Here is a 9,928-nt window from a genome sequence, read left to right as displayed (position 1 = left end):
ACACACACACACACACACACACACACACACACACACACACACACACACACACACACACACACAGGCAACCTGGTTTTGTTGGAGTGGGGTGATTAGGGGGAAGCCAAAATCAAAGGTACAAATCTTGAAAATTAAAGGACTTGCAGACCGGCCATCTTTTCCTCTTTCTCAGGCAGGAATGCTTCTCATTAGACGCCCGCGTCGATGTGAACCAGCAGCCCACAGATGCAGATTGGAGTGGGCGTTCGCTTTTCGAAGCCTCTTCAGAAAAAGTGAAACAAAAAAAGGGCTCATACACTTAATGTTTTCAGTGTGTCTGAATGGGTTCAGCTCTGGATGTAACAGGACGTGTTACAGGGTTTTTCTTGCACAATGAGGCAAGTTGCAGATAAATTAAATCAATCCACCAAAGACTCAGTTCTCCAAAAATCACAAAAGAAAAACATATATCATTTCTTAACTACAGTGGGTTCTAGCCATGGACATAGTTTTGATTATGGTTTTGAGATATTTCTGAAACTCCTGCAGTGATCCAAATACAATGGATGTGAATTGAAATTGAAAAACTGCTTAACTGAAAAAAAATAACCTGTAAAAATGTCAAGAATAATGTGTCTTTTGAGAAAGGCCCCACGCACTGAACTATATTTAGCTGTCCAAGGTTCACAATCGTGTGAAAAATGTGGGGAAATCTTGGGTTGTCAGTCCAAAACATTATTCCAAGATTGCACTAAGCAAAACATCCACTGATGGCCAGTTTAGAGCTTTGCTAATCAAAGACAGGCTGCACCAAATCTTGAAATTTTCTCAGTGTAACTGCTGCTGCAACCCCTCGTCTACAAAACAACCAAGTGGAGAAGCACATAGGATGAAACAGAGTGCCACTGAGTGACATGACTTACGAGTGTAAGAGTTTAGAGTCTATTCTTCAGAATCAATCTATTCATCAATAATCAATCAAACAATCAGAATCTACAACAAAACAGAGAAAAAGATGATATACTATAAACAAAGGTTACACCAGAGGTACTGTTGAAAGAAATCAGTGAGTAACAATGAACTTGGATTCACAAAAGAACGAGCAGGACTAGCTGACGTGTGCTTCACGCCAAAAACAAGTATCTGTATGAAGTACAATACTGTAAATAATCTAGTAAAATGTACACAAAGAGCCCAACTGTAAATGAAAACTACTGCTGCTAATGGACGGTGATGAATGAGAGTAGGTTAAAGAAGTAATACAGTAATAATTAATGGTATTTATCCATTAACTTGCTGCCTTCAGTTACAATGACCAGCCGTTCCTCGTGACAGGAACAAATCTGTTGGTGTCGAAGTCAAAAAGATGAATCGTTCTCTCCTCTGGGAAAGTCATTTTCCTTTACATCGCCTTGGGAAAAAAAAACAATAGTTTAACATCTGAAACAGTGAAGGTGTGGAGAGTCATAAAGGAGTTGTCAATAAATCACATTTCTTCCTCCGCCCTCCTCCTCCTCCTCGCCCTTCTGCATGACACGATGCATAGGAAACACTTGAGATCACGCGTTTATGTTTAAAGTATGTCAGATATCAGACCCGTTGCCCAACACCTATGCACATGTTTAGCTTATGTGAGTGTGTGTGTGTGTGTGTGTGTGTGTGTGTGTAGAAGGCGGCGTTGATGGGTGAGCAGGAAGTGCACATTCTAAGTTCATCCACTTTTTTACTTTCCCCGTACTCGCCTCGCGTTTCGGGCCCTTAACTCGCATCAACTTTATCGAGCTGGTGAATTATTCACAGAGGGAGCATTTTAATCAATGTTTCTTTAACCTTTCAGAAAAACCTGCCTGACAGCCAACAGGGATGTGTCATAGGTGTGTGTACACTGGAGGGAAAGGCATGCGCTAAGTGAGTGTGTGTATAGAATTAGAGTCAGCGCCGTATCCTGTTTACATTCACACGCTCCGCTCCCATAAGCCGGTTTGCAGTCCGGTATAAGTCAAGCTAATGTCCGCCTGCGCCCCGTTTTTGTTGCTCTTGAGCAGCATTATCTTTAACTGCAGTCTCGCAGATGTGGAGGAAAAATAGGTCACCGCTGTTGACCACATGATCCCCTCCCTCGCCTTTCAGCCTCCTGTAATGGCATCGTCACCTTCGATCCACCTGTTCCTCGCACAGTGTGTCCATTTTGTGCCGAAAACAGCAACTGCTGGGCTGGAGGGGATTGAAGTGCCTCTGAAAGCGGCCCGCCGACCTTCTGCCTGTGAGGTGTTTATGGCAGCAGGTTGGACTTAAGGCACTTGAGCTATGTGACCCCCCCTTGATCCCATACTCAAATGTAAAAACAGTGCCTTCATTCCTCGGCTGCAGCCCCCCTTCCATCGCTAAGCCTCGGTTTGAAATCTTAGATTGTGGGAATATGGCAAAAAAATTTCCACTTTTCATCTCCGTTTGAGCCTGTAAGTGTAAAGAGCTTAAAGGCACTTCTTCTTTGATACAGATAAACGCGGCTTCAGATGATTTCCCAGGAAGTATGTGCATGCAACAACTGCAAACTGCTCAAATCTCTCCGCTACAATCTTTCAATCATTCAGCGAGCTGGCAAACTACCTGGAAAATGAAGAGATTTCTTTTGAAAACTTCAGTCTGATTGAATAAATGCTTAACCATCTCTGCTGAACTGCCACATTACATGACGGCAGGCGGTTGTTGCCAGATAGCGAGTTCAAAACCTTTGGCTGCGGTGCTGTTGACCACTTGTGATGGTTTTTCAGACAAGGCCTCCACTGTTTACGGAGCAGCTCTCTGTGGATCACAGCAGACTGAGGAGGCCACAGCTGCTGATAACACTGGCTCTGGTCTGATTTGACTCATGTGTGAAGGGATGAAAGCAGACGCACTGAGGGTGAAGTTTAAAGTGGTAATCTCCAGGATTCCCATTGCTTCAATTTTAGTGACATCTGTGGTGCTTCGTGGTCATTGCTGCGGTGCTTTATTATTACACTGCCAAGCGATCACTTGTCAGACTGAGACTTTATTTCCTGTGATGGTTAAATGATTTGAATGTAGAGAAACTAGGAAAAGCACAGTGATGTTTGCACTGAGTCTATATTTTTTATATTAACAACAGATTAAATGACCGCGACAGTGCTGCTGTGTTTCTTCCGATTAACTGCGATAAGGTTTGTGTTTGCTTGGATGACGATCTGTTCTTTGGCTGTTCACCTCCAAAACAAGGAATAAATAAGGGACAAGGAAAGACATTTTTTCCTGGAAAGAGTTTTTGAGACAGATTCCAGATTTTGGATCAAATCCCTATTGTGTTATGCTAACCTCTGATAAAGAGTGTCCAAAAGGGAAATGTAGTCAAATGAAAATGACATGGAGTTTTTCTTTGAACTTACTGACTTTCATACTTCATTCAGAAAGCGAACCACTGATCCATGGCAGTGATGTGACTCTGTGACGTACAGGGGCAAAACTTAAACTGTGGTACCCCTAAAGCTAACAGGGCCAAGCTGCCATTATGTTTCGTCAGAAGTGCTTGCCCGATGGTCAAATAGCTTTCGAGCATAAACCGACCCTTAGGGATGTGGTTCATTGTTGCCCTTATACGACAGTAGAGGAGCATTTGAAGGAAACTTTTGGCCATTGACATACTGGTCTACTGTGACATTGTGTCCAAAAAACAAAAAAAAAATGGAAGTGATATTTTGGGAAACGCTTGCAGAGTTAGATAAGAAGATTGATACCAACCATCAAATGCTAAACTAAAGTCAGGAGATGTTAGCTTAGCTCGCTGTTTGTTACCTATTGTTGCATGTTATTTTTGATTTCTTATTCTATTCTATTGAAAGAAACAGAAATTCTATGTTAAAGAAACCATGTAACACTCATGCTTTTGTGATGAGTCAATATTTTCAGGGACTCCCTGTAACCTTGTGCATTGCCCAGTGAGGGTCCTGTGGTCCGGGTGTCTGGCAGAGGAGAACAGAGGCCCCACTCATGAACCCAGACTGACATCAAAAGTTTCCCTCCATACTTTAGACACAGACAAGACACGGAGAGGCCAAGCGGAAAAAGATCGAAGCGATACCTTTAATCATTTATTTGCTCTCAGTGGGGACGTCCTCAGATTAAACATCAAAACAAGAAGCACTCCTGGAGACACAGACTGAGGAAACAGCCGCTGATAATTGATATTTGAACACCTGCTGAGCAGAAAGGACGGCGAGGCTCTCGACTTCAGGCCAACTCACATACAGCAATGTTTTAACATGGCTATTGTTCTCTGAGGATGCATTTAATATTCAGCTGAATGAGATGTTGGCTTCACTTCTGTCTCTGCTTTGACAGCCCTTTATGATAATATTGTTGAGGTTGTCCAGGGTGACGTGCACCTTGAAAACAGAGAGACACACATCTGAATCCCAAGTAGGGAGCAGGATTGTAGACGCTGGGGCCCAGGATAAAATACAGGTCGACTTCCCTCAGGGAAAAACCACAGAATAACATATTATGGCGGAGTCGTAATCTGGGAGGTGGAAGAAGACAAGAGAGTGGGCTCCCTTTCCCCTGTGTTTCGTCTGGCAGTGATTACAAAGCTGATTTGGAAATGGATCTGACTTTTCCAAAAAGCTTTTAAGTGAAATGCTATTTGTATAATTTCTTATGTCATGCAAGTAAATCAAGGTTGTCTGTACAGTTTTTCACAGCGGTGTGTCTACAGTGTGAGGTCGCAGGGGCAATCACTCAAATCCCATCACTGGTTAAACTCACTGTGTTTATGCGTCGGGTTAAACGCTCTACTGGGGATTCATCATTGATTCTCTCTGTTTCACTTAAAATACTTTTGACAGGAATATTCTTCTTTGAAAAAAAAAATCCCCTTGGAAGATCTTGTGGTAGGCTATCTTTATTTCTAAGATTTGTACCATCTGTGTGAGAACAAAATTATAAGATTGATTTAAATTTAAATTCAAATTTGCAAAAGTCCATTTATGTATCCAGTTTTTTGTTTGAAGGATCGTCGAACATTAATCTTGGTACGATAGCATGGTTGCAACAATATTTTGCAAATGTAAAATTCTGTCATATTCTGTTGATATTAATTGAAAACTGCCTACTTTATGTATAATTTTTGCACAAACTGTCTTAATTACCTCATGCAGTAAATCCCAAACCATGTGGTGCCTCTGCATCTAAAACAATTAAATAACTCAATCTAGAATCTGTATTAACTCTGTATTTCCAGAGATACAATGAGATTCTAATCCCAATGTAATGAATGAACACAACAATGTTATGTAGCCAGCATTATATTTATTTATATATATATATATATATTATATATTTATATATAGAATCTGAGGTCAGTTGAGGGTCTCCATATGCAACCCTCAACTATGACATGGCAACAAAAAGAAGTCTCTAAATTTATAATGAAGCAGCATCTTTTGCATTTTCTGTATTCAGCTGTTCAGTTAAATGTCTAAATGTCATTTCAAAACCCTCTCAGCACGACCAGGAAGAAGCTCTGGTGGGGAAATAGTGAATCCTTTATTCCTCCTTCTTTATTCTGCCATCTTAACAATAGTCAAACGTTTTATAAAATCTAGAAATATTGGAATCATTCATATATAATGTGTCATTTTTTTAAAAATTACCCAGGTTGCTAAAACTCAAGAAAAAAAACAGAGGACATGACCTCAGAGTGCACAAATGTATGGTAATCTGCTAAATGTTTATGTCTGAGTAACAGATTCCAGATTGGGACAGATTACAGGTAACATTTTTTATCATCTGATTACAGCTGTTTTTCCTTTTCATGCCCTCAGCCACTCCCCAGATGTGTTCTCCCAACAAATGCCGCCTTTAGATCCGTCACTGTGATCAGCGGGGGAATTTCATTAGACTGAGACCTCCCTGGATGAGACTGATAAGAGCAGAGGAGGAGGGCGGGAGGAAGGAGAACAGCGTGCACTGTGTTTGACCAAAGACAGCCCTCGGTTGTTATCTCTGCTGGAGGGTGAGGAGGAGAGGAGGTAAGGAGAGGGCAGAGTGGAGGGGAGAAGATTAAAAAATGAAGAGATGGATGGCAGCTAGAGAAAAAAAGAGAAAAAGACATTATGTGAGGGGGGAGAGAGTGAAAATCGGATGCAAGGGAGAGAGGGCATGAAAGGAAAGGGAGATACAGAGAGTTGAGAAGGAGGAGGAGAGGGAATTAAGGGACAATAGGGAGAAGGCAGAGGAGAGGGAAAGATTAGGGAAGATGGTAGGAGAAAGGTGGAAAGGAAAGGAAAGGAGAATTTGAAGTATGAGGAAAGTGGAGAAGACAGGAGATGGGGAGGAAAAGGAGACAGGGGAGATAAAGGGGAGTGTAGGAAGAAGAGGAGGCGACAGGAGAAATGGAATAAGGGGACACGAAAGAAGGACAAAGGAGGGCTGGGAGAAAGACATAAGTGAGATAAGGGAGAGAGGACAAAGATGTGGAGGAAACAAGGCAGGTGGTAAAGGTGGGGAGATAAGGAGAGAGGACCAGACAGGTAAAATAGACAGGAGGGGGGGGGGGATACAGTGACATGGAAGAGGGTGAGCATGTCTGGACTCCCCGCTGAGGAGTGATATGATTGTAATCTCTCAGCTGGAACATCTGGTCCGGCCCTGAATAATGAGTCTTGCGGGCAGATTCCTGCCTCTCGCAGACCTGCGGAGATGGCCTGATAACCCACCTCCACCAGTCTGAGTCTGCAGGTCAGCGCCACGCAGATCAACAAAGACATACCTTGTGTGTGGACGCACCGGGTCACAGTTAATAAACCTGCTTCTATGTGGTCCGATTGGAAAGGAAGAAGCTGGTCAGATAGGAGCTCCTGTGTTTAAGGTGGTGAGTGAATCCCCCCCCCCACCCCCCGAAACATTCCTCAGAGATCCTCTTTGCATTAATGTGACGATCACTCTGAAGATGAGCCATTAATCGAGCGTTATTTTACAGATGTGTCATACTTTAAGTGCTGCCTCACAAATCAGTTTAATAGCCTGAGTGTGTGTTTATACAGTAACTGGAATATTCACATGGATGGTTTACTTAATGGGCCTACCAGGCTCAGGCCCACAGGCACAACAGATGGGCCACAAAGGGATGCGAAACTACAACAACCAGAAACAAAAGGACTACAAACAGACACAAAATGACCTCATGGACACACAGAACTACAACAAAGAGGCACAAAACGACAACAGAGACATGAAATAACTTCACAGAGAAACGACAACTAAGGGACACAAGACAACACACAATGACCACAAGGAAATATGAAAGCATTACAAGACACAACGCAATCACAAAGAGACGCTGAATTATAAGAACAAAACGACTGAAAAGGCAGAACGACCAGAAAGATGCAAAAAGACATAAAACAACTACACAGAGACACAAAATGACCAGAAAGTGAATGTGAGAGCATTACAAGGAGACACAAAACAATGACAAAGACCCGAAACTACAAGAAGGAACGACTAGAAAGATGCATAATGACACCAAAGACACAAAACAGCTATGAAGACAAACACAATGACTATAACAGACACAAAACAACTACAAAGTGACACAAAACTATGACAAAATGTATGACAGGAAACACAAAAAGACACAAAGGTAAAACAAGGAGACAAAAAGTGAAATAAAAAGCTGCGTTTTTGGAGTGATTCTGTCTCTTTCAGTCTGGGGAGTCTTGTTGCTGTGTAGGAGGGTTGGGGGGCCTGTTGTCTCATAATCTGTCCAACGTAAATGATTTATGCCTTTCTTAGGTTTAAGATGCCTTGGGGATCAGATCAAGGATGTAAAGAGACAGTGGAGTGCAGAGAGACACCATGATCATGAAATCCATAAGTGGAGGACGACATCACAGGAGACTGTATGGCTCATGGATGTCAACAACTCTGATTAAAAGCCATTCCGCTGAGGGGAAAAAAAAACTGCTGGCTTTGCCTTTCATGCCCATTTATCACATGGAATTGTTTGTATACAGTTGTTTTATTCTCCGAGTGTGTGCGTGTGTGTGTGAGAGAGAGATGAGATGAATGTAATTAAAGTTTTTTAATTAGACGCTGTTCTTTTCTGGGAAGCCTGTGGCAGCGCTGGGTGGAGCCAGAGTGGAGACAGGAGGTTTGTGGTCTGGCTGAGGGAACCACGCCGGCCAGGGTAATGGAAACCGGGTGTTCACTGTACACATATACACATACATGCAAACACACACACACACACACATGCTCATACACATGCACTCGTGCACACACACACACACGCTCATACACATGCACTCGCGCCCACACACAAACACACACACACACACAGAGCCACATAAACTTATGCAGACATGAATCTGAATGCACAGCCCCCACAACACTAATACAACCTCCTACCCACCCAACCCCACACACACACACATACACACTATATTCAAATGCATTCATGTGACTACCTGCATTATAGAATTCAGGCTGCTGACACGTAAATTCCCTAAATAGTGATGATGTGTGCATTTGCATGCACATGCATGCGAGCAAGCTCATGCATACATAAAACAAATAAGGACTGACACACACAGAAACACACACCCTGTCCTCCATACTGATGCACAATCCACACGCACAGGCACGGATGAGTACACGCATCTCGCCGCCTGTCACTCACTCACACAGATGTGCGTGGCAAACACAGAACTCATTGTGGATGCATACAGCGTTCATATGCACACAAACATATAAACACTCTCCCATGCATGCACGCACACACGCATCAGTGCCCTTTCTCCACCACCACCCCCTGCTCCCAGCCATTACACATGCATACACACGCACACATGCATGCACACACATATAAATGCGCTTAGGCACATGCTTGAGCACACACATACACGCACACAGTAAGCCCTCATCACTCAAATCCCATGGTGCACACAGACACACACAGGCATGCACACATTACATTTCAAACCTTCTTCACAAATATACGACACAAAGGCACTCTCACACACTCACACTCACACTCACACACACACACACACACACACACACACAGCCCAGCAATGAGATACAAACCCATATCCTGCATCATTCACTGACTGTAATGCCCCGACACACACACACACACACACACACACACACACACACAGTACAGCAGGGCCAGGAAATGCAGAAAACAGATCTCAGGCATCCACTGACATCAGTGAGGCAAGGCCCGCCTTTTCCATTAGACACTGACGTCAGTTTTCCACAAAACTGTTTCACCCCAAATTAGCGGAGATCAAACTCTTCCTCTGTTGACAGTTAAGAATAGATCAATGTGAGACACATGCAGCAAACAGAACCAGAGGTGAGGATCTTCTCCCTCCAGACGGTGTGGTCACAGCCTTCAGGAGGTACAGACTATCTCCATCTGACTGTCAACACACACACACACACAGCGGTGACTGTGAAACCCTGATACTTCACTGGCCTCACTCCAACCACTTGGGAGTCAGATGTACGTAAAAATATGTAAAACACAGAGGCGTGAGAGCGCATACGTTTAACACAGCCGCCACATGTGCCTCACAGTGAGCTCTCCTTCCATTAATAAAGCCCAGTAACTTTTAATCTACTGGTTCCACTGGTATCATCAGCGCTTCCTCCTCCCAGTCCTTGGACAGTCAGCATGAGGCAGGTCAAATTGGGCAGCAACAGGTCAGTCACTATGAACAGGGCACCATCTAGTGTTGCATGCAGAGAATGGGAGAGCTGCTGCAAAGTTTCAAGCAGATGAAGCAACAGCCATGTTGGGTGTGTGTGTGTGCTGAATCCTTTACCCTCATGCAACACTGAGGTCGCTGAGAGGTTAAGTTTCATGTCAGAGTCAAAATAAAGAGCTGAGACAGAGCTGAACAAAGCTAAGGTGCAGTGGACATGA

The sequence above is a fragment of the Seriola lalandi genome, unplaced genomic scaffold, assembly GCF_002814215.2.
Source record: "Seriola lalandi dorsalis isolate HSWRI2012SDOR001 ecotype SW California unplaced genomic scaffold, Sedor1 jcf7180002054334, whole genome shotgun sequence".
Classification (NCBI taxonomy): Eukaryota; Metazoa; Chordata; class Actinopteri; order Carangiformes; family Carangidae; genus Seriola; species Seriola lalandi.
Note: the sequence above shows the minus strand (reverse complement) of the source record.